The sequence below is a fragment of the Equus caballus genome, chromosome 6 (assembly GCF_041296265.1).
Source record: "Equus caballus isolate H_3958 breed thoroughbred chromosome 6, TB-T2T, whole genome shotgun sequence".
NCBI classification, from domain to species: domain Eukaryota; kingdom Metazoa; phylum Chordata; class Mammalia; order Perissodactyla; family Equidae; genus Equus; species Equus caballus.
The window spans coordinates 96072759-96098750 of NC_091689.1; the positions used below are offsets into that span (position 1 = coordinate 96072759).

General features: G+C 42.1%; 2 long non-coding RNA genes across 7 annotated transcripts in view; both read left to right on the forward strand.

Annotated features, from left to right (window-relative positions):
* The window catches only part of LOC102149776 (uncharacterized), a 40853-nt gene that overhangs the window by 3556 nt on the left and 11305 nt on the right, over positions 1–25992 (forward strand). The window lies entirely within an intron of this gene.
* On the forward strand, positions 16128–24863 carry LOC138924854 (uncharacterized). The gene is made up of 4 exons (XR_011440179.1): positions 16128–18800; positions 19428–19648; positions 20647–21524; positions 23045–24863. It is a non-coding gene; the product is annotated as an uncharacterized lncRNA (long non-coding RNA).

Here is a 25992-nt window from a genome sequence, read left to right on the forward strand (position 1 = left end):
GCTATGGGCATCGGAAGGGGCAGTGTAGTCGTTTATGTTTAAGGGACTTTTCTGTATGCCAGTGTGCATTGCTTCATTTCTTGTGTTGACACGTGGACGTGGTGCAGGATATGGCTGAGACTAGATCTTCATTAATGTATAGGTGTTTAGTTTTGTTTTGTTTTAGGGACCAATGTAACTTGAAGAGCTTCATATTCATGTTTTTGTGGCAGCAGTAAGAGGTGGTCTAGTCGAGATGACAATGTAGGAGGAAGCTGCAGCTGAGTTGTTTTCATTCTTCAGATACGGGCTGTCTCCTTTTAGGCTTGGCATCTGCAAATCTCTTAGTCCTAGGGCTAATTATTTCCTCTTGAGAACAGTAAGGCCTTTTATCGAGATGGCCACATCCCTGTGTGTCCTGATGCACAAATGATGAATAATGGGGCTGATTAGCCCAATGACCTTCATGGGTGATAAAGGGAAACCTAAAGACATGAGCTTTGCCTGCTCTGGGATCAGCTTCTCTCTGGATATTTCAGAGGCAAACTCCTTTATAACAAATAGTGCATTGCACTTGTTTCTTGTCTGCTTCATGCATCACGCTGTCTTGAAATGTGGATTTTCAAACCCTCAATAGATTGCTGGACCCATGGACCCTTCACTAGGATCTGCTCAGCACACACCATTTAATAGTGATTGACTTCTGGGCACACGCGAGCCACCACACTGCTGTGACTGTCATAGCCCCAAGGTTTGGAGGGCCTGACAACACCGTCACTTCCACCTGTTACTCTGAGTCAGTGCTGGCATTGACCTTCCCCCAAACCAGTGCCAGACAGGAAGGAAGGCAGGTTCTCTGTTTGGAAGTGGTCCAAGCGTCAATTACCACCACTATGAGGAAAGGAGCCAAAGAGCCACTGTTGCACACAGTCTTCCCTCTTCCTGGCCGCATCTGCAGCCAGGCTCACCATTGTTCCCTCATTTGACCTCAGAATGTATCACTATCGTGGGTCTGCAATTCCAAATGCAGCACTGTGGCAGGCAGAACAATGTCAAATATATCCATGTCTGAATTCCCAGAACCTGTGAACATGTTAGAGACATGACGGTATGGACTGAATTGTGTTCCCCCTAAAGTTTGTATGTTGAAGCTTGTGATACTGTGATTTAATAAGAAATATGTACTTTGTCTTTGTCCCCAGTTCCTGGCACAGATGTCCTAAAACTCTTGTAATTTCCTCAGTGATAAGAGTTGAAAGGAACGCCTTTTGCTATAATATTTGGTCTTAGTCCCCGGTTCCTGACTCAAGAGCCTTGGATTCTAAGACCCTTGGAATCCCCATAATGATGAGAATGTCTTTCTGTGTGCTAACAAGGTGACTGATGACTGCGGCCCCTGGAAATGGGCCGGATGGGGCTGGATGCTGGAAAGACCAAGGCGTGAACTTTCACCTGCGCCTCCCGACCTCCAGGGAAGGGAGAGCAGCTGGAGATTGAATTAGTAATCAATCATGCCCGTGTGATGAAGCCTCCATAAGAATCCCTCAGCTGCAGGGTCAGAGAGCATCTGGTTGTTGGATGCGTCCATGTGTGGGGAGGTTGGTGCATCCTGACTCTGCAGAAACAGAAGCTTCTGTGCTTGGGACGCTTCTGGACCTTGCCCTGTGTACCTCTTCCGCTGCTTTTCATTTGTACCCTTTATAATATTCTTTACAGGAAACTGGTAAACATAAGTAAAGTGTTTCCCTGAGTTCTGTGAGCCTTTATAGCAAGTTTTTGAACCTGAGGAGAGGGTTGTGGGAACCCCCCAGTTTGTGGCTGGTTCATCAGAAGCACAGGTGACAGTCTGGGACTTGTGACTGGCGTCTGAGGTGGGAGCAGTCTTGTAGGACTGAGCCCTTCAACTGTGTGGTCCATGCCCCCTCTAGTAGTTAAGGTCAGAATTGCATTAAACTGTAGAACACCCAGTTGGTGCCTGGAGAGTTGGAGAATTGGTTGTCAGTGAGGAAAAACCCCACACTTTTGGTGTCAGAAGTTTTATAAGTGGGGAAACGTTTTTCTTTTAGTAAGCTCTGACCCTCAATGTGACTGTATTTGGAGATGGGGCCTTTAAGGAGGTAATTAAGATTAATGAGGTCATAGAGGTATGTCCCTAATCCCATAGGACTGGTATCCTCATAAGATGAAGACATCCCAGATGTCTCTCTCTCTCTCTCTCTCTGTGCACACGCAGAGGAAACGCCACATGAGCACTCGGTGAGAAGGCGGCCCTCTGCAAACCAAGGAGGGAGGCCTCACCACAAACCAAGCCTGCTGCCATCTTGCTCTTACACTTCCAGCCTTGAACTTCCACAACTGTGAACGGGTAAATTCTGTTGTTCAAGCCATCCAATCTGTGGTGATGGCAGCTAGAGCAGCCGAACACACAACACAAAGGGTGGTTCAAGTTGCAAATGGAAGGAAGGTGGTTAATCAGCTGGTCTTGAGACAGGAAGAGCATCGTGGATGACCCGGGAAGGCCTGATGTAATCACAGGGATCCTTCAAAGTGGGAGAAGGAGGTAGAAGAAGGGAGTCAGAGGCAAATATAATTATTGCTTATTAGTTTAGAGAGATGCAAGTGGCTGGGTTTGAAGATACAGGGAGGGGACCATGAGCCAAGGATGCTGGAGCCTCTAAAAGGCAGAAAAGGGAAAGAAATATATTCTCCCCTAGAGCTCCAGAAAGTGCGGTAGTCCTGCTGACACTCGACTTTAGCCCAGTGAGACCTGTGTCGAACGTGTAACCGACAGAACCGTAAGATAGCAAATTCATGTGGTTTTAAGCCATGGAGTGTGTGCTGATTTGTTAACACCACCAAGGGGAGATCAATGTAAGTGTGTTATAGCAGAGTATCTGTCTATTAACACTTTTAAAATAATAGTTTGGATATAAATGCATATTTGGGATTCATTTCCTCCTGAGAGAAAAATTGATATTGAGAACAAGAGGGTGACAAAGTGTGTCTTCTATAACCCAAGTGAGCTGCCACTTGGAGAACACGGGCTGGATGGAATCAGAGCACACATAACTTGCATTTCCAAGTTATGTTACTTTCTTTGCCAAAACTTAAACTCACAATAAGCAAAATTATTAAAGGACTCTGCGTTTAAATGTAATTCACTATTTAAATAGAGGAAAATTTAGGGTAACATAATATCTGCCTGTGAAGGGACTTTTGAAAACCAGTTAATTCTCTCCTTTTTCATCAATCGTTACTTTTGAGAGAGAGAGAGAGTGTGTGTGTGTGTGATTTTCAGGGGTCATTTGTGGTTTCAGGGTGCCCAGCTACTGAAGGCAGCTTCCCATCACTGCATTTTGAAGAATGGCTCCACCTTCTTTCTGGCTTTTCTATTCTCTCTCTGTATGGTTGGCCCTCCGTAGCCGCAGGTCCCTCTGTATCCATGAGTTCCACGTGTCTGGATTCAACCAACCACAGACGGAAAGGCCTGTGATGGTTGCATCTGTACTGAACATGTACAGACTCTTTTTCTTGTCGTTATCCCATAAACAATACAGTATAACAACTATTTACATAGTATTTGCACGGTATTAGATACTATAAGTCATTTAGAGATGATTTAAAGCACATGAGAGGATACGTGTAGGTTAAAAGCAAATACTACACCATTTTATATGGAACTTCAGCATCCAGGGATTTCAGTATGGTGGGGGTCCTGGAACCGTCCCCCAGAGACCGAGGGAGGACGGTAAAGTCTGTTTTCATTCGTCGTTAGTTGTTAGGGAGACTGACCCTCACGTCTCTGCTGACCCCTGAAAAGGCCCCTCTTAACATGGATCAACTTTCTAAGCATTTCTCCTGGGTTCGAGTATTCCACCATCTCCGGGAAAGTAAAGGAAGGGAGCCCCGCTAATCATGTACAGGCACGCGCTCCTTTCCTCCGAGGCAAGCCGGTGACTGTCTTCCTCTGGGCCCCTCTGTTCTTTGGACTCTGGGCCATTTCTGATTTATATCAGTTCTTGCATTCATTCTTTCAGCACTTTCCTTAATTGCGCCAGCTCCCTCCCCTGCAGCCTTAGATGGTAATGCTTTTTAAATCCCCCTTTCACAGAACATACATTTTGAAGAACTTTAAAAGAAAATAGCATATTTAAAATCGAGACTTAAGATGATTATGTGCTTGTCGGCAGACGTAAATATTGTCGTTCTGCTCTTCTGAGTATTTTTAAGCAGCCAGAAGCTTTAGCAGTGGTTAGCACTGGTTTATGCTGCACACAGTTTTAATGATGACATCCTGAAATGCCTTTCCTCTGTACTCATTATTTATAAAGGGTAGCGTCAAACAGTGATCCAATTGAGAATGTGACTTCCCCTAATTTTTACATCTCATTTATTTCAATTTCAAGACAGGATTTGGCTGAACTATTGAAGATTTTCTTACGGTTTTGAGTTGTTTAAATGTTGATACATATATTTCCAAACATGACCTCACTGGAGAGTCAGTCTATTTGGCTAACAATAAAACAGAGTTTATAAGTTTATTTAAAAAATTCATCCTATAACCAAATTAAAAAAAGGAACATAGGGCACAGAGCTACCGGGCTTCCTCTCCTTGGTTTGCCTTTTGTGACATTCGAAAGATAACTTCATGATTTCTATTTCTGCATTTGGGCAAATGAGCATGCTGCTGAGACTTAATCGGAGGAATGTTTAAATTTTTGTTCTCTGACATCAGCCATCCATGGAAACCACCTGGGTATCCAAAATCTGTACTTATAGCTTCACTCTGTGATGATTTTGCATTATTTGTCCTCTAACTACTTACTGAGTACCTTTGTTCACCAAGGCATCCCACTGCCCAGGTCAGGAATAAAAGTTAACACCAATACTTCCCAATAATTTGGAACGTTAATGATGTGCTGGGCACAGCTCCCTACAGCCCTATGATGTAGGTACTGTCATTACCCCTTTTCACAGGTGGGGAAGCTAAACCATCAAAGGTGGAAGTCGCTCCCCAAGGCCTCATAATGAGTAGTAGTATAGCTGGAATTTGAACCCAGGCTTCTCACTCCGGATTCTCTGCCTTTAACCACCATGTCTGTAAATAGTTGCTGAGTGAGTGACTGAGTGTGACATCAGTGATTCCCAAATTTCTCAAAATGGAGTGCAAGCTAGACCACAAAATGAACTTTCGGGCCTAGTTAGGAGTACTCCATATTCCTCATTGGTTCCTCCTGCTCAAAAAAACATACTGAGCATCACTGTGCTTCCCTGATGTGGAAGGACTTCTGTGCACAGCCCTGGAAACTGGGACAACCGAGCCGTCCCGGCAGCGCGGCCTGTCACAGGGGATGTCGCCCGGTGGATGAATGTTTGTAGCATGGGTGACAGACTTGGAATAAATACAATTTCTTATTCAACATAATAATTATTGCTCTTATACTGTTACTGCCTTTTGGAAATCTCGGCTATCGACGTACTGTGTTCTTGGCCTGGCTCTAAGTTGGTGAAATAGGTGCAAGAACAGATGTGCTTGCTGAAAATGTAGCCTTGACGTCTATGTAAAATTTATAGGCCTGTATCACACAGTGCTGAGGTCTTTGATCAGGATCTCTGATAGGATTGTATGCATGCACTCAAGTAAAAGATCATTCTAACTATTTTATAGTCATTCTTCCCACGAAGGATCTTTGTAAGTAATCGGAAAATCTTTAATAAGCTTTGATTTATAATACTGCTTTTAATTTGAAACTTTATATTATTGTGATGCCAGTGAGTTCCCTAATAAGGGCCATGGTTGATCTGAGCATGAGATTTTCAGTTCATGCCATTCCCAGGTGTGACTGCAGAGCAGAGGACGGGCGGCAGCATTTATTGGGTGCCGTCTGTGTGCCAAGCTCTCTGTTTAGGGACTTGACCTTCACCATTGTATTTAATCCTCAAAACAGCCCTGCAAGGCAAGTGTCTGTATTTTATAGATGGGAGAAACTAGGGTTCAGAAAGCTTACATGACTCCACATCTGGTTGAAGCTAGAACCGAGATCCATTTCCTGGTCTGTCTTTTCTCACAGTGGTTGCTACAGCTCCACTGAATTGACAATCGTCCTGGGGATGAGAGAAGGCTTCCCAGAGGAAGCAGCGTTTGCCCTGAGCCTTGAAACCTGAGCAGGAGGACTCCAGGTGAATGAGGAGAGCAGGGGCATTTCAGGCAAAGAACAGGAAGTGTGAAAGAGCGTGGCACGCAGGAAGAACTAAAAGTAGCTGTCCAGGGCCAGAGCACAGTGGGCGTTTCATGAGGCTTGTAGAGGATCCAGTTGTAAAGGTGGGGATCCCATAGGACCCCCGATACCAGGTATGCCAGGTGCTGCCACGCGCCTGTAGAACTGGAATGCCTTCTCTCCAAATCCCCTCTGATCAGAGGAAGCACTTGCTGATGGATGAGAGGAGGTGAGTGTGGGGTAGGTGATGAATTTTTCCTGAGATGGCTTCTTAACTTGTTGCCAACTTTTCAGCTCTGACTCCTCATAGGCAACATTCCACAAACGTTACAGACTAGTCCACTTGGCCCAGAGAATGGAAAAGATGCTAGGCTTCTTGCTTTCTAGAGGCTGATGGCATCACTTCATGTACATCTGAGTCTATCTTCCTTAACTAACATTATAGAAAAAGGACACTTTAACAAGTTGGAATATCTTTTACCCAAGAAGCCTGAATGAAAATAGAGACCACAGATCTTTCTAGTATATCATCGAAACACTAGTGCCTAGCACATAGTAATTTGTTAAATAATTCTTTTTAACAAACAAGCAAATAAATAGATTTTGAAAACTTCTATAAAATTCCTGCAAAATGTTTTGGTCTTTTAATACATCTGATTTATAAATCTTTCCCTATGTGTTAATATACCCAGAAAACTTTTTTTCTTTTCCAGTTTTTAAATATACTCCTCAAGGAACTGGGGGCAGGGGATTTTCCAAGGAAGGGACATGTATCGGGAAAATCTTTGTGTTAGCTGAGAACTGTACCATGTATTTGTGCCAGAGAACATTTTATTTAAATTTTAAAACTCTGTCTGCTATAAAGAGATTTCACCATAGCTGTGGTGTTTTAGATTGGTGTAATGCTTGTCTTTATCTTATTTTTACATGTTATAAATGTCTTAATTAGTGGTGATTTTACAACAGTCTGAGGCTCATAGAAAAGTATTCATTTTTGCTAATGAGAAATGTATGGAAGCTTTGAAGTTGCATTTCAAATACTTGAAAAAAATATATAGTGAGTTCAGTTGAAAGACTCAAACAATTTAGGAACAGTTTATCCCAAATATCATCCTCAGCACATAGTACCATTCTTTACAAAATGACTAAAATTAAGAGTTTTAAAATGACTTTTATTTAAATGATAAAGTAATTGTGTACAAGTTAGAAGCTGTACAAGTTAGAGCCTGGCCATTCTTGAATGGAAATTCCTCTTGCTAGCTTCCCATAATTTTATGGCTTTTACATACCTCTCTATAGCATCGAGTCTTTCAGGCAGCTGCTGGTGGTATGTGTCTGGGGCAGGGAAGTAGCTGGACAATGTGGACGTTGATGTGGTGGATGTGTGGTGTGGCAGGGAGGACTCAATTAGTATGGAATGGCTGCCAGCCTAGTACTCTAGGTGCTACATGGAGAGATGGGGGAAATCCAGAAGAAAATGATCAGAATGATAGGAAGACTAAAAATTCTAAAAATTCAATGAGGCACGGTTAGTGGAACTAGAAATATTTGACCTGGAGAGGATAGGAGGGTATAAAACTAGTCTCAAACATTTGGAGAGCCAACAAGTAGAAGAGAAATTAAGCCTTGTTTGCGTGGTCCAATGGCCCTAAGTGGAAGCTATAAAGAGTCTTTGCCTCAAAATAAGGAAGAAATCACAAAGATATCCAAAGATGCAGTGGGAATTCTTGTTCAAGATGGCAGACAGAGCACATCCATACATCTCTTTTCTGCTCCCAAATCCCATAGAAATGTCACTAAAGAGGAATGGAGAATAATAAATTAAAGACAGGACTGGGTGCAAGAGAATGGGCATCTGGGAACTAGAGATAGGGACAAATTTCTTGAACGTAAAAAATACTTGGAATTGTATTAACAGATGAAATCACATTCACAGGAGAAGGCTGCAGTAGGGGCCAGAGCTATTTTTCCTGGCAGCAGACCCACAGAGAGGCTCAAAACTTGGAGTATGAGAGGGAAGTTGGAAAGAAATCAACTGTGGGATCACTGTGAGTCACAGACCGCATTCCCCACCCCTGCGTCACATGCTCAGGCTAGAACCAGAGGACAGTCTTTAAAATAGTTGAGCATAATCTGCACGGGAAGGAACCCTAGAAGGGGTGATGCCCACTTAAATTCTCCTCATTTGGGCTGGGAAGTGGGAGAGATGGGGAGAGGGGTATCCTACTTCTTCCACTTTTTTGCCCCCAGGGTCTGTAGCAAAACCTGCCAATCAAAAGGCCCACCCATGTGGATAGAAGGTGGGACCTAGGCAAGGAGAGCTATCTGTATTAAACAAGCTGGGCTGCCTCACTTATAAATACGAATCGATAGGCAAGGATCATAAAAATCTGAGGAAAAATAAAGACAAAAATGTAGGTTGAAATTAATAGACTGGAGAGAATAGACAATTCGGGAAAAGAAAATATCCTTAAAGTAATTCTGTTAGTTTCCTCATAGAAGAAACTTTCAAGAAAAAACATGTGTAAAGCAAAAATAGGTTGCTAAGAAAAAGAGCGATCAAAATCAAAAGTGCTTTTAAAATAAAAATAATTGTCAAAGTTAAAAATTCAATGGAAGAAAAAAATGGGAGAAATCTCTTTGACTGTAGAGCAAACAGTTAAAGGGATGGGAAATATGGGGGAAAAAATTAAGAGATTAGAGAACAATCCAAAAGTTCTAACATCCTAAAGGATGTTTAGAATGAGAAAACAGACAAAACAGAGAAGAACAAGAGAGAATTTCTAGATGTGAAGAAGCGGGACTTCAGATTGTAAGGGCCTGGAGAATGTGGAACGGGGTGAAAGAACAAACCTGTCACAAGACATGTTCTTGTAACGTTTTAGACACTGAGAATAGAGGAAGAGTCTAAAAGCAAAGGAATAGGTCACACAAAAAGAGATCAGAATCCAATTGACATTAGATAGGTCATCAGAAACTCCAGATGTTGGGGAAAAAACCAGGAAGGATGTCTGCAAAATGTTGAGGGACAAACGTTTCTGACCCTAAAATTCTCTACCTAGCCGTGTGATCAACGAAGAGGGAGACATTTTGAAACATGCAGGAACTCAGACCATCTACCACCCACAGACTATTTCTGAAAGAATTACTCGAGCAAAACAAAAAAGAATCCAAGTAAGAGGAAGTCATAGGCTCCAAGGAATGGTGGATGGAACCCAGGAGTGTAGTGAAAAGTAATTCCAGGATGAGAACTTTGAGGCGGCCCTAGAAAGCCATGAGTCCCAAGTAGAACCAGCGGTCAGAAGCTCTGCGAAGAATCTCTTTCAGGAGAATATGGATTTCTTCTAACAAAGAGAATGATTAAGAAGCTGGGTGGTCTTGTCATAAGGCAAAGGCGTGTCAGGTCATTACGACATGGTGCCGTCCTAACTCCCTCCAAACTCTAAAGCTACTGTCCACTTCCAGTAGCAAAGGTCCATTGACGAGAGTGACATCTCCTCTGTGGGCTTACTGGCGCTACTTGGTTCTGCAGTAAATGATATTTCCATACAAATATTATTGTGAATACCACTTTTTAGTTTTCCATTAAAAAAATCAATTTATAGATAATGCCTCAAAAATTAATTGTAGTTGTAGGACGAATGTAAAACAATAACGTGCTGGAATAGAGGTTTGGAAAGGGATAGAGGGGTGGAGAAAATGTGATGTTGGATTTCCTCGTGGAACATAACGGGAGTTAAAAGATGGTGTATCCACATTTGAGGGGCTGAAATAGGGTTTTAAGCATATTATTTAAATTTGTTCATTATAGTGACATCATATAGAGGCAGTATGGTGTAGTTGTTAAAGAGCACAGACCCTGGGGCCAAGACCCCTGCGTTTGAATTCTTCCTCCACACTTCAGCTTGGGAAGATTGTGTATCTATGCCTTGGTTTGCTTCAGAAGAATGGGGATAAAAATAGTAATATCTCACAAAGTTATTCTGAAAATTAAAGGAGTTAATACATGTGTGTATATATATATATATATATGCCTAAATTAATGTCTGGCTCATAAAAAGTGAGTGTTTTCAATAATGATGTTGATGATAATGATGTTGATGAAAGAAAACAACTAAAAATTAAAATTTTAATGGGCAGAGATTGGAAAGGGGGGTAGTAGTTTGAGAAAGTTTATTTTCTTATATTTTTAAAATGAGAGGTCAATAGATACTTAAAGTTGACAAATCGAGAAATCGAGGCATAACCATGTTCAGAGTTATGGAGGTAATCCTCAGAAGAAATGAAAAAGATACAGATAAAAGCAGTTATCACTGTGGAGTGGAGGTCTGTGGGAGGGGAGCGGGACTTTTCTTCCTATTTTGTCCTATTTGAGGTTTTTTTTTTTTTCCTTATGCATGTATTAATTTTATTTAGTTTTTATAAACTTAATTGAGGTTTAATTGACATAAAATAAACTGCACATATTTAAAGAATACCATTTAAGTTTGGGACACGTTTGCACACTCCTGAAACTGTCACAATAATCGAGACAACGAACACATTCCTCAAGCCCAATAGTCTCCTCACGCCCCTCATGATCCCTTCATTTTGTTCCTCCCCACTCCCCCAACCTCAGCCAACCACGGCTCTGCTTCTGTGAGAATGAGGTATTTTGCACTTTTGACAATTTTACGTAAATGAAATCATACAGTATATACTCATTTGTCGATTTCTTCTCTTCAGCATAAATATTTTGAGATGCAATCGCGTGATAGTGTGTATCAACAGTTCGTTCCTTGTGTGGATAAACCACAGCGAGCAAACTCACCTGTTGATGGAAATTTGTTGTTTTTTTCCCCCAGTTTTTGACTATTAGAAATAGAGCTGCTGTGAACTTTCAGACACGTCTCCATATGGACATGAGATTTCATTTCTTTGAGCTCCATAGAAGTGGAATGATTCGATCATATGATAGACATATGAGAGGATAAATTTTTCAGAAACTGCCGAACTGTTTTCTGAAGTGCCGTGCATTCCCCCCAGCAATGCGTGAGAGTTCAAGTGCCTCCACATCCTGTCACAGCAGACAGTCTGTTGGCAGTCATTCTGATAGAAGGGTAGTCATATCATTTCGTGGTCTTAATTTGCATTTCCCTGGTGACTATTAATACTGAGCCTCTTCTCACTTTTTATTTGTTGTCTGTGTATCTTCCTCGGAAAGTCTCTGTTCAAATGTTTGGGGCATTTGTAAAAAATTGGGTTGTTTTCTTGTTGAGATTTGAGAGTTCTTTATATATTCTGGATACAAAGCCTTTATCAAATCTATGATTTACAAATATTTTATCTCAGTCTGTGGCTTGTCTTTTTGTTTTCTTAACAGCATCTCCTGATGAACAGACATTTTTAATTTCAGTGAAGCCCAATCTTTACCTTTTTTCCTTTTATGGATCTTGCTTTTGGTGTTGTGTTTACAAAATCTTTGCATAACCTATGGTTACTAAGATTTTCTCCTGTTTTGTAATTTTAGGCTTTACATTTAGTCTGTGATCAATTTTGAGTTAATCCTATGGTGAATATATGGTGAGATGTATGGACCAAATTTAATTTTTTTGCATATGCGTATTCAGTTGTTCCAGCACCATTTGTTGGAAAGACTGTCCTTTTTTCACTTAGTAACCATTGCATTTTTGTCAAATATCAGTTGTTCAGATTTGTGGGTGTCTATGGGCACAATGTTGTACGGCAGATCTCTAGAACTTACTTATCTTGCGTAACTGAAACTTTATGTCGGTTCTACATTTCCCTTCCCTTAAGCCCCTCGCAGCCACCATTCTGCTCTCTGTTTCTATGAGTCTGACCATTTTAGACACCTCATATAAGTAGAATCATGAGGCATTTGTCCTTCTGTGACTGGTGTAATGTCCTCTGGGTTCATGCATGTTGTTGCATATGGCAGAATTCCCTTCTTTTTTTAAGGCTGAGTAATATTCCACTGTAGATATATATCACATTTTCTTTATCCTCTCATCTGTAAATGGACATTGAAGTTGTTTCCGTAACTTGGCTATTGTGAATAATAGTGTAATGAACATGGAAATGCAGAAATCTCTTTGAGATGCTGGTTTCAGTTCTCTTGTATATATACCCAGAAGTGGGATTTCTGGGTTGTATGGTAGTTCAATTTTTAATTTTTGGGAAACCTCCATACTGTTTTCTACAGTGGCCGCACCATTTTTACATTCCCAATAGTGTACAATTGTCCCAATTTCTCTGCATCCTCACCAACACTTGTCTTTCATTTTTTTGGAAAATGACCTTTGTGATGAGTGTGAGATGATATTTCATTGTGGTTTTGATTTGCATTTCCCTAATAATTAGTGATGTTGGGCATCTTTTCATGTACCTGTTTGGCCACTTGTATGTCTTCTTTGGAGAAATGTCTGTTCAAGTCCTTTGCCCTTTTTAAAATCAAGGGTTTTTTTTGTTATTGGATAGTAGGAGTTCCTTACATATTTTGGGTATTAGTCCCTTACCAGATAGATGGTTTGCAAATATTTTCTCCAATTCTGGAGGTTGCCTTTTCAATCTGTTGATCGTCTCCTTTGCTGTGCAAAAGCTTTTTCGTTTGAAGCAGTCCCATTTGTCTCTTTTGGATTTGCTGGTTGTGCTTTTAGTGTCATACCCAAGAAATCGTTGCCAAGACCAATGTCATGAAGGTTTTCTTTTATATTTTCTTCTAGTAGTTTTATAGTTTCACGTTTATGTTTAAGTCTTTGATCCATTGGAGTTTATTTTTCTGTGGAATGTAAGAGTCCAATTTCATTCTTTTGCATGTGGATATCTAGTTTTCCCAACATCATTTGTTGAAGACTGTCCTTTCTCCCTTGTGTATTATTGGCACCCTTGTCAGAGATCAGTTGATCATATATGCATGGGTTTATTTCTCAGCTCTCTAATCTGTTTCATTGGTCTATGTGTCTGTTTTTATGCCAGTACCATACTGTTTTAGTTACTCTAGCTTTGTAATATATTTTAAAATCAAGAAGTGCGGTGCCTCCAACTTTGTTCTTCTTTCTCAGGATTGCTTTGACTATTTGGGGTCTTTTGTGGTTACATATGATTTTTAGGGTTAGCTTTGGTAGTTTGTGTCTTTCAAAACATTATTCTGTTTCATCTAACTTGATAATTTTGGCATGAAGTTGTTCATAATATACCCTTATTATCCTATTAATAGCTATAGAATCTGTAGTGATGTCATCTTTCTCATTCCTGATATTAGTAATGTGTGTCTTCCCTCTTTTTTCCTGATCAGTGTAGCCAGAAGCTCATCATTTTTATTGATCTTCTCTAATATTTAGCTTTTGACTTCGTTGACCTTCTCTGTTCTTTTTCTGACTTCTATTTCATTGAATTCCTCTCTGATCTTTATTTTTTCCTTTCTTCTGCTTACTTCAGGCTTATTTGTTCTTTGTTTTCTGGTTTCTTAAGGGAAACTGAGATCATTGATTTGAGACATTTCTTCTCTTTTAATAAAGGCATTTATTAAATGCTCCCCCCCAAGGACTTTTTCTAGTGTCATCCCACAAAATTTGACATGTTCTCTTTTCATTTTCAATTAGTTCAAAATACTTTATGATTTCTCTTTTGCTTTCTTATTTTATCCATGGGTTATTTAGAAGTGTGTTATTTTGTTTGCAAAAAAAATTTTCCAAAAATCTTTTGGTTATTGATTTCTAATTTAATTCCACTATGGTTAGCAAATGTACTTTGACTTGAATTCATTTGCATTTAGTGAGGCATGTTCCGTGGCCCAGAATGTGATCTGTCTTGATTACTGTTCCATGTGCTCTTGAAACGAATGAGTGCACGGCTGTTGCTGGGTGCAGTAGTCTATTCATGTCGATTAGGTCATGTTAGTGGATAGTTTTGTTCAGGTCTTCTATATCTTTACTGGTTTTTCTCTCTGTTCTATTGATTATTGAGAGAAGGGCATTGATATTTTCATGTTTGGTTGCAGATTTGTCTAATTCTCTTTGCAGTTCTGTGAGTTTTTGCTTTTGTATTTTGAATTACTTTTGTTAGGTGCATAAACATTTAGGATTGTTAGGTGCTCTTGATGAATTGACCCCTTAACCGTTATGAAATTGATGTTCTTTATGCCTGGGAGGTTCTTTGCTCCAATATCTACTTTGTCTGACATGACTATAGCCACTTCAGCTTCTTTTTGATTCATCTCAGTACGTGTATTAGTTTGTTCAGGCTACCATAGCAGAAAACCACAGAGTGGGGGCTTCAACGACAGAAATTTAGGTTCTCACAGTTCTGAAGGCTGGAAGTCCGAGATGGAGGAGCCAGCAGAGTCGGTGTCTGGTGGGAGCTCTCCTCCCAGCTTGCAGACTGCTGCCTTCTCGCTGCTTCTCATGGCCTCTTCTCTGTGTGCAGAGGCCAAGAGAGAGATCTCTGGTGTCTCTTCTTCAGTCCTGTGGGGTTAGGACCCCGCTCTTATTACCTCCTTAAAGGCCCTGTCTCCAAGTATAGTCACATTGGGAGTTAGAGCTTCAACATAGGAATGGGAGAGGGGAGCACAATTCAATCCACAACAGCATGGTATATTTTTTCTATCCTTTTATGTTTAACTTGTTTGTTTCTTTATATGTAAAGTACGTTTCTTGTAGGAAGAATATAGTTGAGTTTTGTTTCTTTGTCCAATCCTGACAATCTCAATTAGGGTGTCTAAATAATAACATTTAATGTGATTATTGATATGCTAGAGTTTAAATTTATCACCTTGCTATACACTTTCTATTTATTCTGTCTATTAGTTGTTCCTTTTTTCCTCTGTTTCTGCCTTCTTTTGGATTAATTAATGTTTTTTTTTTGTTGAGGAAGATTAGCCCTGTGCTAACTGATGCCCATCCTCCTCTTTTTGCTGAAGAAGACTGGCCCTGAGCTAACATCTGCGCGCATCTTCCTCTGCTTTATATGTAGGACGCCTACCACAGCATGGCTTGCCAAGTGGTGCCACGTCCACAGCCAGGATCCGAACTGGTGAATCCTGGGCCACCAAAGTGGAACGTGCACACTTTAACCACTGCACCACTGGGCCAGCCTCTAACTGAATTATTTTTATGGTTCTATTTTATCTCCTTTTGTTGGCTTATTAGCTCTAAGTCTTTTTAAAGAAAAATGTATATGGAGTGGTTACTTTAGGGTTTATAATATACATCTTTAACTTATCACAGTCTACCTTCAAGAGATATATTTTATAATATTTTTGTATATTTCATTTTGGATAGTGTCTGTTGCTATGTCTTCAGGTTCACCAATCTTTTTTTCTGCAATATTTAATCTGCTGTTAATCCCACTCAGTACATGTTTTATCTCAAACCTATTTTTCCATTTCTAGAAGTTTGATTTGTGTCTTTTAAATATCTTCCATGTCTCTACATAACTTTTTGAACATGTGGTATACAGCTATAATAGCTGTTTTAATATCCTTGTCTGTGAATTCTAACATCTGCCTCAAGTCTTGTTTGGTTTCAATTGATTGATTGATTTTTTTTTTTTCTCATCATGGTTATGTTTTCTGCTTCTGGCCTTCCTGGTAATTTTTTTATCATATGCTAGACACTGGGTATTTTCCCTGTTGAGTGCTGGGCCTTTTTATTCCTAAAAATATTCTTGAACTTTGTTTCGGGACGCAGCTAAGTGGCTTGGAAACAGCTTGATTCTGTCAGGTCGTACCTTTAAGATTTGTTAGGTGGGACCAGAGCAGTATTTAGTCTAGGGCTGATTTGCTCCACTCCCCAGGCAAGACCCTTCTGAGCACTCTACTCAAGGGTCCATGAGTATGAGAGTTTCTGGTCTGGCACCATGCCCAGCCATATGTGAGCGCTTGATCCTGTTCCCTCTGACCCTTCAGGATGGTTCTTTTCCTGGTCTTGGGTTGTTTCCTCATGTGCATGTGCTAATCAGTAGTCTGATAAACATTTGAGGGGGCACCCTTTGCAGGTGTTGCCCCCATGTCTTTGCAGGTATTTGAAGGGAATATTTTAGATTAACTGATTAAAAGCTTTTCCCTTGATTGGGACTTGGCAATCCTGATTACTACCTTTCCTGTGTATGGAGCGTTTCTACCACCTTCCAGGATGGGGTAGGGATGGGTTGACAACTCTTGCAAAAACTTTGACTAGTTCAAAAAGTCAGTGGCCCTTTCTCCCTCGGAATTATCGCTATTTAGGGTGGTAAGGTTTCTTTTCTCTTCTTTGTTTGGTTATCTGTCTTTTCTAATTTTTCTAGAATGAATACATTTAACTTATGTATGCGAAATATTTTTTAAATAACCAGAGCAAAATTATGCCCCACAAAATCATCACTTCCACCACGTATTCCATTTTTCTGGCTGTCTGTCTACAGGTCTTTGTAAAGCAGGGCCAGAGGTGTCGTCAGCAGGCCTTCCGAAGGCTTGGACTCTGGGGGCAGTAAGGCGAAGGGCCCTGTCACCTCCTTCTCCTCGGTGTGATCGGACGCCTCTCTTCCTGAGCTGTTGCTGTAGCGCGTGTCTCTCTTCCTCTGCAGATCCATCTGAAGAGCCCAAGCCCGTCCTTTGGAACAAAGCGTCTGGTGTTCAGACTTGTTTCTTGTCCCTCAACCCATATCCAGATTGTCGTCTCAGAATCCCACAGACTTCCCCCTTCAGGGTTGTTTTTTCTCTCTGTTATGTGTACTGCCTGCTCCTTCTTGATGCTGTGCTTTACCCGTATTTGAGTCGTTTTCATTAGCCCTTTACGACTTTGTCTGGATACCCTGTCCCTCACTGATGACCGTGCCGGCCTCTCCACTTGTCTCAGGCTCTACAGCCTCCCCTCCAGACTTTCTTGTTCTGTGTCTGGAGGCTGTCATTACCGAACGTGTTATCCTCCCTTTCTTTTCTTTTTCTTTTGTTTTTTCTTTTTCTTCTGTGGATGTCTTCAAATGGTCTACCTCCTTATTTTCCAAGCTTGCTGGTATGAGGCAAAGCTAAGGAATCTGAGACAAGACAACCTGGTCTGTCCTCTAACGAGACAGTCTTCTGCTGGCATCTCTCCTTCATTTCCATTACTTTACTACTCCCTTTTTGTCTTTTCACATCCAAGCTGTAATCCATATTTTCCTTCCTTCATCTATATCTTAGAATGGCTAGAACAACCTGATACATAGTACATACTCACTAAATATTTGTCAAATAAGAGAAAGAAAGAATGAATGAATGCATCTTTGGTTGTTACCACCCCAGTTGTTGATTCTTTGCTTTCGTCTTAGTTCCTGGTAGCTGGTCCAGTTGGCTCATCATTGTTTATTATGAATATTTTACATAGTTGCCTTACTCAGGCCCTGGATGGGGCACACATCTCTCACTCTCTGCAGGCAGCACTCTTGCCTCTGGGCTTTCGCGTCTGTAATGGTCTTCCTTTCCACGTGTGTGGCTGTGTTTTCGTCAGTGTTTGGGGAGTGATGGCTTTTGTGCACAGAAAGGAAATAGATATTCAAATATTGAATTAATATCTAACTTAAGCTGCAAATTTGCAAGAATAATTTCTTAGGCCTTTAAGTTCACTTTGCAATTCTGATTTTACTTATAAACCAAGTAATTTTTATAAAATTTGAAATCAGCCTTCCACTTATTGGATTGATTCAATCTTAGCAGATTAAAGTCCTCTATACAGTTAGTCATATTAATAAGCTATCAATGAAATTCCCCTGAACTTTAAAAAACATTTACAATTTAATACATCAAATGACTCAGACGCCTGAGAAGGGTGACTTAAACCTCAGCAAAATCAAAGTGCTTATTCACCAGATGCTCCAGCCTGGGACGTGGGTCACAGAGCTGCAAACGTCTGGGATGATTCTGCCCAACCACAGATACACTGAGTTTTGTTCTGTCTGCCATGTCCTTAGGGGAGGCAAGCTCCTGTCCTTTTGTTGGGATTGACTTGGCAGACTGTGTCCCCTGGCCATTTTAACCCTAAATTACACCTTTACCCAAGTCTTTTGTAACATCCTAAAACTTTTCTTATCTTTTTGAGGTATGAACCATGTACTCCTGTTTAGATTGCCGCAAATTGCCTTTATCACTTGGTTAAATTCTTCATTTCTTTCAAACATTTCTCAATTGACTCTTTTGGTTGTAAATGGAAAATATTCCAGTTCAAACTGAAAGCAGCAAAAGTAACAAAAAAGTAGCCAGTTGGCTCACGTAACTGAAAAGTCTTACGATGTGGCAAGTTTAGATATGGCTGAATCCAGGGGTTCAAGCAATCGAACAATATGAACAGGAATACCTCTTGTCTGTCTGTCTCTGTCGCTCCCTCCTGTCCTCTTTTTTGAGTCTTCCTGTCTAGGTTTGGGATTAATCATTAGTCTTGTCCTACGTGGCAGTTACAAAGCCCCAGGCAGCTCCAGGCATTTGCGGTACTGGCAGCCAGCGGCCCAAAAGGAGAGACGAAATTTTAGCATCCATATCAACACCCTGGAAAGCCTGACGGCCATGCATGGGCCATGTGTCTTCCTCTGGACTGATCACTGTGGCCCAGAAAGTGGGGTATTCTGATGGCACACCCTGGGTCACAAGTCCACCAGGTGGGTCCTAGAGCTCCTTGATTGATGGGCTCAAGATAGTCATGAAATCAGGGAAAGGCTGCTCTCTGCAGTGAGGATGTCAGGCAGTAAGAAAGGGGCAGATGCCCACTACAGTACAGCATATATTCAGATAATTTTGTGAGATGCATGTATTTCAAGTCTTTGGCTGTTCCTGCTGCCTGATATAAACCTTTTCTGTCCCAAATGGAAAAGCACTTGGCAGCTGATCCACGCATCCCGTCTTCCTTGGCAGAGCACTGTTTCATTTTTGCATTGCTCAGTTACAAATCTGTCTTCTGCTTTTCCTGGAATTGCTAATATATTACAGCCTTTATCCAAGTCATACAAGGTCTCCTATATTTGTTTTTAACGTAGAATCATCACCAAGTTTTTCCAGATTCTACCTTCTTTCCTATAGATGTATATTCTCAAGGATAAACCCTGTTTCACAGCAAAGCCAAATTCCTAGGGATTTGAATTACTGACAAGATGTCCCTTTAGGCTCATCCCAATTCATGTAATAAATTGGATCCTAGTGCATAATCACACCGTCAGCTGCTTTTCAAGTGAATCCTTATGACGAGTTTCCCTTGAGAAGTCTTTTCTGCTTTTATCTTCCCCTGTCAGAAGATGCAGTAAGGCTTCTGGTTTCCTGTCCTGCTGGAGTGATGATGATGGTGATGCTGATGACAATTACAACAGTAAAGTGATGAATCTTTATGGAGTAAATCAGTGTTTATGCGTGACGTCTCCTCTGATCCCAACAACATGATACGAGACAGACATCAAATCCCCATTTTCCATGAAGACAAACAATCTCAAGGTGGTGACTTCAGGTCACACAGCCAGTAAGTGGGATATCTAAGATTTGAAAGCAGGCTGGCCCAACCCCAAAGGCCACGTACCTTATCCGTGTGTTTAGACACGTAGAACTGTCCCCTTTTTTTCTTGTTCCTCCTTCCGCATCAGCCTGATCGGCTTTCCTTCTTCCAGGCTGCTCCAGTTCTTCAGCATTCCTCCCTCCTCTCTTACGCAGGTTCCATCGGCCTCCCCCGCAGGAGGTACTAAATAAACCACTGCTGATTACATAGCTGTGTTACCAGTTTATTGAACGAGCTGAACTCATGCTCCCTTAGTGATGGTCATTTGGTCCCTTCACTATTTCCCCTAAGGAAAGGAAAGTGTTACTTCTCCCATTTAAAGTATAAGAAAATTAAACATAGAAAATGAAAGAATAAGCAGACATCTGGGGGTCAGCTCTAGGGCAAGGAGGTAGGTAAAGCCATTGAGTAGATTGTGCCCAAAAAGACTTTTGAAAACCCAGAAAAGCAAGTAATTGGTGTGTCTCAGTTAGAATAAACATCGCATCCTTCTCCAGGTCTAACCCTCTTCCCTTCTCCTCATCACTCTCTGGTCCAGCCTGGGTCTCAGGCTGCTCCTAACGTGGGCATGCGTCACCCCGGCCTTTGTCCTTGCTCTTGTCTCTCCCTGGAACTCTCTTCTCCCAGAAAGCTCTCTCCCTCACCTCCTTCAGGTCTTGGCTCAAACGTCTCCTCCTTATTGAGGCCTTCCCTGGTGACTTGTTTAAAATCACAGCCCCCTTCCTCCAGGATTCCTTTTTCTCCTTTGCTATTTTACTTTTCCCCAGAGAACATACTGCTTGATCAATTTAAATCATTATTTTTAGTTTTTGGATTCCCTCCATTAGAATGTATGCTCCACTAAGGCAGGAATTTCGCCTGGTCTGTTTACTGCTTCCCCCGGCACTAGAACAGTGCCTAGTACACAGAGGCATCAGGGAATGGATGAATGGATAAATGAAGAGCTTCTTCATTCATTTATTCAGGAAACATTGACCACACAGAAGACAAGCCTTCCCCACCCTCCCTTTGCACAAACATCTCGAGGAAGAAAGACAAAAAAGCCCAATGTCAAATATGAAAGTAATACTGCAGCCATGCATGGAGTATAAAGAGCGGTGCAAAACAGCTGCCGTGGAAAAGCCCAAGTGGAGACAAACATCTTTAAGGCAGGTTCATCCAGGGTAAGATGGGCAAGAGCTCCAGAGACAGACCCTTCTCTGCCCGCTCCATGCCCAGATGCTGCTCCCGATCCTACCCACCTGTTCCTGTTCTCCTGGGACTCCGCAGGGCAGCCTACAAGGTGGTGAAGGACCAAACAGTATATTCCTTCTCGATTTATATGCAATTTATTTGCATATTTTGGAGTAAATTATACTAATATGCAAGCACTGATTTTGGAATACAATCATTTAAACTGCCTGCCAGGGTTTTACGTCTAAGGCTGGCAGCTCAGTTAAGAAGGAAGGTTTGGCACCTAAAGAAATGACACTGCTCTCTCCGATGCTCCACAACGTGCCGCCTGGCATGGGAGATTGTCCATTCATTTGTTTGTTTGAAATTTAAATAAAATCCTCATTGGGAAGTGCCGGTTAAAATCTCGGGAAAACTCTCAACTAACGGACAGGACCATTAGCAGCGACATAAACTGGGAAGTGGGAGGGCCTTGAAGACGTCATACAGAGCTCTCTGCCAGCCTTGGGAAAGCACAGTCCATGTGACGCCCAACAATGCCACCAAGATTCCAGGAGGAGCTGAGCCCACGAACACGGGACTTTGACGGCGTGCTCGAGTTCCTGAAGGGGCGATTCTGGCCAGGGCAGAGCTGCAGGCTGTCGGTCGGGGCTGCTCAGAACTCAGTTGGGTATTGTCAGTTTATTCAACATATAAACATTAAAAAAATATATTCTGTTCATTGTCATAACCTATTTTATATGAATGTTATTGTGATGTAGACAGATAACTAATGTGTCCTTAAACATACTTGGAAAATATCTACTCTTTAATTATCGTCTCGTGGGAAAATTGATTTTAAATTTTTTTAAAGGTTGACACCTGAGCTAACAACTGTTGCAATCTTCTTTTTCTTCTGCTTCTTCCTCTCCCCAAAGTCCCCCAGTATATAGTTGTATATTCTAGTTGTGCGTGCCTCTAGTTGTGGCATGTGGGAGGCCGCCTCAGTGTGGCCTGATGAACGATGCCGTGTCCACGCCCGGGATCCGAACTGGCGAAACCCTGGGCTGCCGAAGCGGAGCGTGCAAACTTAACCACTCAGCCACGGGGCTGGCCCCTGATTTTAATTTTAACTTAACCCTCCCCGCAACACACACAACTTTTCTGGGAAGTTGTAAGATATTTAAGGCTTAGAGTCTGGGTTCAGCCTTTGAATGGCAGTTTCAAACATATCCATCATCCAGATCAGGGGGGCAGCAAACAACAGCTTTATGTCACAGATCTGACTGCCGTCTGTTTTTGGAAATAACATTTTGTTAAAACACAACCACATCCATCCCTTGACGTCCTGTCTCCCGTCTCTGGCTGCTGCTCTGCAGCGGCAGCGTGGAGCAGAGTCGAGAGAGGAGAGCGGCAGAACTTGAGGGATTTGCTTTCTAGTCCTCTATAAAAAAGAAGTTTTTGGACTCCTAATCTAGCCGATGCAAATCTCTGAGATAATGTCTGTAGTTAAGTTTGCTCTTAAACTAGCCCGTTTTTCTGGGATAGCCTGGATAACAGTGTACATAATACATGTTCAGAAATGGCAGGGTGGTTTGTGACTGTCTATGGATTGTTACCGTTTCCCCAATTATGTTACCTTCCATTAGACGAAACGTTATTCTGTAAAATAGAATTATGAAACAGTTTAGACTGTGCAGTGTGAGAACCTATGGCAAGACACTGCCCCCCCCCCCCCGTGAAACCCAGTGCCAGCGAGGAGGCCAGTATGTGGGGCAGGGGTTAGGACGGGCTGACTCTCCCTCAGGGCGTGTATGTCACAGCTGCAGGGCTGGGAGACGGCTTGCTTGTGCTTGGAAAGCCACAGGGAGGCTAAGCCACGCAAAAATAAGAGCAGGAGGAAATTTTTCTAGTGAAAAAATACATTTCCTTGCAAATTTGAAATATTTTTCCTTTTATGTTATATTCATTTTTTCCCCTTTTGGAATAACATGGCTTTCATCCTCTGCTGAGTGTGGCTTCCCCCTTTCGGTTTCTGCAACAAATAAAAATGAATTCCTTCACCTGGTTCACAGAGACAGTTCCACAGGCTTATGGCACATGTCAAAAAAAGTCAAAATGGGTGAATTTCCTCAAAAGATGAAGATGGTAGAATTGCCAAGCTGAAATTTGAATTCCTTTTTTTTTTTTGTATTTTCCATGCAATGGAAGGTGAAGGCACTGAGAAGCGAGGCCATCTGAAGGCAGTGCCGTGGATGTCGCTGAGTGGACTGTCTGACGTGTCTGTCCCCATCCCGGGGAGGAGAGCTACGTATGGCCGTTGAGCAGTTCCCAGACCCGGGCTGAATCACTTCTGCTTTTGGGAGGGGACTCAGTTGCCACCACTGTCCAGAAAAGAGCAGTGATCGCTGTTGGCGGGGCTCTTGAGAGGATGGAAGGAGCTGAACTGAAGGTCCATACCCGGCCCGTGAGCCTCGGTCTCGGAAGCTCTGCTCGTGTTTGCCTGTCACCGAAAGCTCAGGAGAAGAAAGTGCCCCAGGGCTGGAGATGGGAAGGGAGGAAGTGAAAGTCAAATCATGCCGTGCGTTTCGGTTTAAAAGCCACCGTAGGAACAAGCCTTGCCAGGGGAAAAAGTTGAAACTAAATGAGGCTTTCAGTTTTCTGCGGGTTTCAGTGATTCAAATGAGCCCCAGGGCTCCCTTTTGTCTCCCGGGTGTTGCAGAGGTCACACCCCGGGTTGGCATGAGATAAAACGCTGCTGTGCACACAGAAACCGCTTGTGCACTAGCCAGGCTCTCTCCGAAGGCCAAGTGCCCGAGCCACTGCTGTTGTTTCTGTTTTAATATTCCCGGAGTGTTGAAAAGTGAGATGCCGAAACAGAACTACATTGTAGTGCAGTTTTTAACATTTATGTTGAAAAAATTAGTAATTTTAACACGCATTTAAATAACTGCGATATAATTATCTTGCTTTTCAAAAGACGACCACGTTTATAAGCAACGTTCATGTAGGATGCGCTCTAGAGAGTGGGACCCAAATTTAAGGCTGTGTGATGAGTGACTCCTTCCAGTCCTTAGAGTGGATGTCACCGCACGGACAGGCTCATCTGGAAATGGTGTCAGAAGCCTTTATTCGAGGGAGCCTTTCAAAACTGCACGGCTGAGCTCAAATGCTCTCCTGCCCCAGCCGCCCAGCAACTTGGCCTCCAGCCCCACCACAGATACCCCGCTATCGAGTGTGTCCTTATGACTGTGAAGCAAGAAGGAGAAAAATAAGGAGGATGGAGAGGTCCAGTATGGAGTGCTCCTTTCACAAAGATTTTCCAGTACCTACTGTGTTCGGAGGCAATGACCCGGTGCTGTGCTTGAGCTCATAGTCAGGGTTCGCATCTGAGAGTTTCATTCTCTCCTCACGTGTGGAATCTCTGCAACGCTCAGCTGTCTCCTTGGGTACCTCATTTGTGAGGCTCCTTGTTGGCTGTCGTGAGCATGCAATGGCTTATACACATCCAGTTACCGGAGTGGTGCCGGCACAGGGAAGGACCAGCACACACGTGCCGCCTGCAGAGGCTTAACTCCCGCTCCTCCGTGCATTCTGCATTCCACCCACTCTGCAAGCTGCTTCACCTGAAACCACTGCCTGGCAGTACGGGAAGGTTTTGGTAAAGCACGAGGAAATGCTACTCCATGGATGAGGGGAACAAAGGCATCAGTTTTATTAAGGAAACTCTTACAAATCCATCCATCAACCATTTGACAAGCTGCACTGTGCTTGGTGCTAGCTAGGGGCTGCAGACACCGTAGTGGATGAAAAGTGCATAAGTAATCAGTGTACAGCTCAATTAATTTTCACAGCATGAACACACGTGTCATTCATACCCAGGTCAAGAATCAGAATCAGCAGCGCCCAGATGCCTGCCTGTACCCACTTCTATGCACAACCGCCTCCCCGGGGGAAATAGTACTCTAACTTCTAAAACCACAGATTAATTTTGCCTGTTTTTAACCTTTATAAAAAAGGAATCACAACAGGTTGTCTTTTGAGACTGGCATTTTGTTTTTACTCGTTATTATGTTTGTGAGAGTCGCCCTTTCTTGTGTATAAGTTGTAGCTTATTTATTCTCACTCCTACATGTTATCCCATTGTGTGAATGAATACACCATGGTCTTGTATCCAATCTACTGCTGATGGACATTTGAGTTGTTTGCAGTTTGGGAATATTACAAATTACACTGCAGCTGACATTCTTGTATGTGCCATCTGTTGTGTATATGCCTGCATTTCTGTTGGGTGTTTACTTAGGAGTGGAATTGCTGAGTATAAGGGATGGGTATATTCAGTTTGAACAGATACTATCAAGCAGCTTTCCAAAGTAATTGTAACAATTTATACTCTGCTCAGCAGAGTATGAGAGTTCTGGTTGCTCTAAATTGTCTGTCTTTTCCACTTTAGCCATTTTGGAGAGTGTCTTGTGGTATCTGTATTATGACGTTAATCTGCATTTCCCAATGACTAATGAAGTCAAATGCCTTTTCACATGTTTATTTTCTGTTTGGATATCTTCTCTTGTGAAGTATCTATTCTGACATTTGCCCATTTTCCTGCTGAGTTCTCTTCCTTTTTCTTATTGATTTGAAGGAGCACTTTGTATGTTCCAGGTAAGAGTCCTTTGTCAGTTATAAGTATTGAAACTGTCTTCTCCCAGTCTGTGGCTTATCTTTTTACTCTTCTAATGGTTTTAAAGAACTGAAGTTCTTAATTTTAATGTAGTCCAATTGATCGATATTTTTCCTTTTACAGTTACTGCTTTCTGTGTCTTAAGATATCTTTGCCTGAGATGGTTCTTGTGGACGCAGCTAGAGCGAGGCAGGGAAATTGTTATGCACCGTGTTGCCTGTACAAGCAAAAATACAGTCAGGATAGCTACACGTGACCTCAAGAAAGCAAAGCACGAGCTGTCTGTTCATGCCTTCTTTGGGAAGACCTGCTGGGAGGGACACATGAGGAAAAACCCAGAGACCCCTGTGAACTGTGTGTTTTCCAAGTGCTCTGAGAGGGGCGATACAGGGTGTGGGAAAGAGAAGTACAAATTGATGAAATGGCAAAGTGCACCAGATCAGGAAATGAAGGATTGGAGACCAGCTAAGGGAGGCAACAA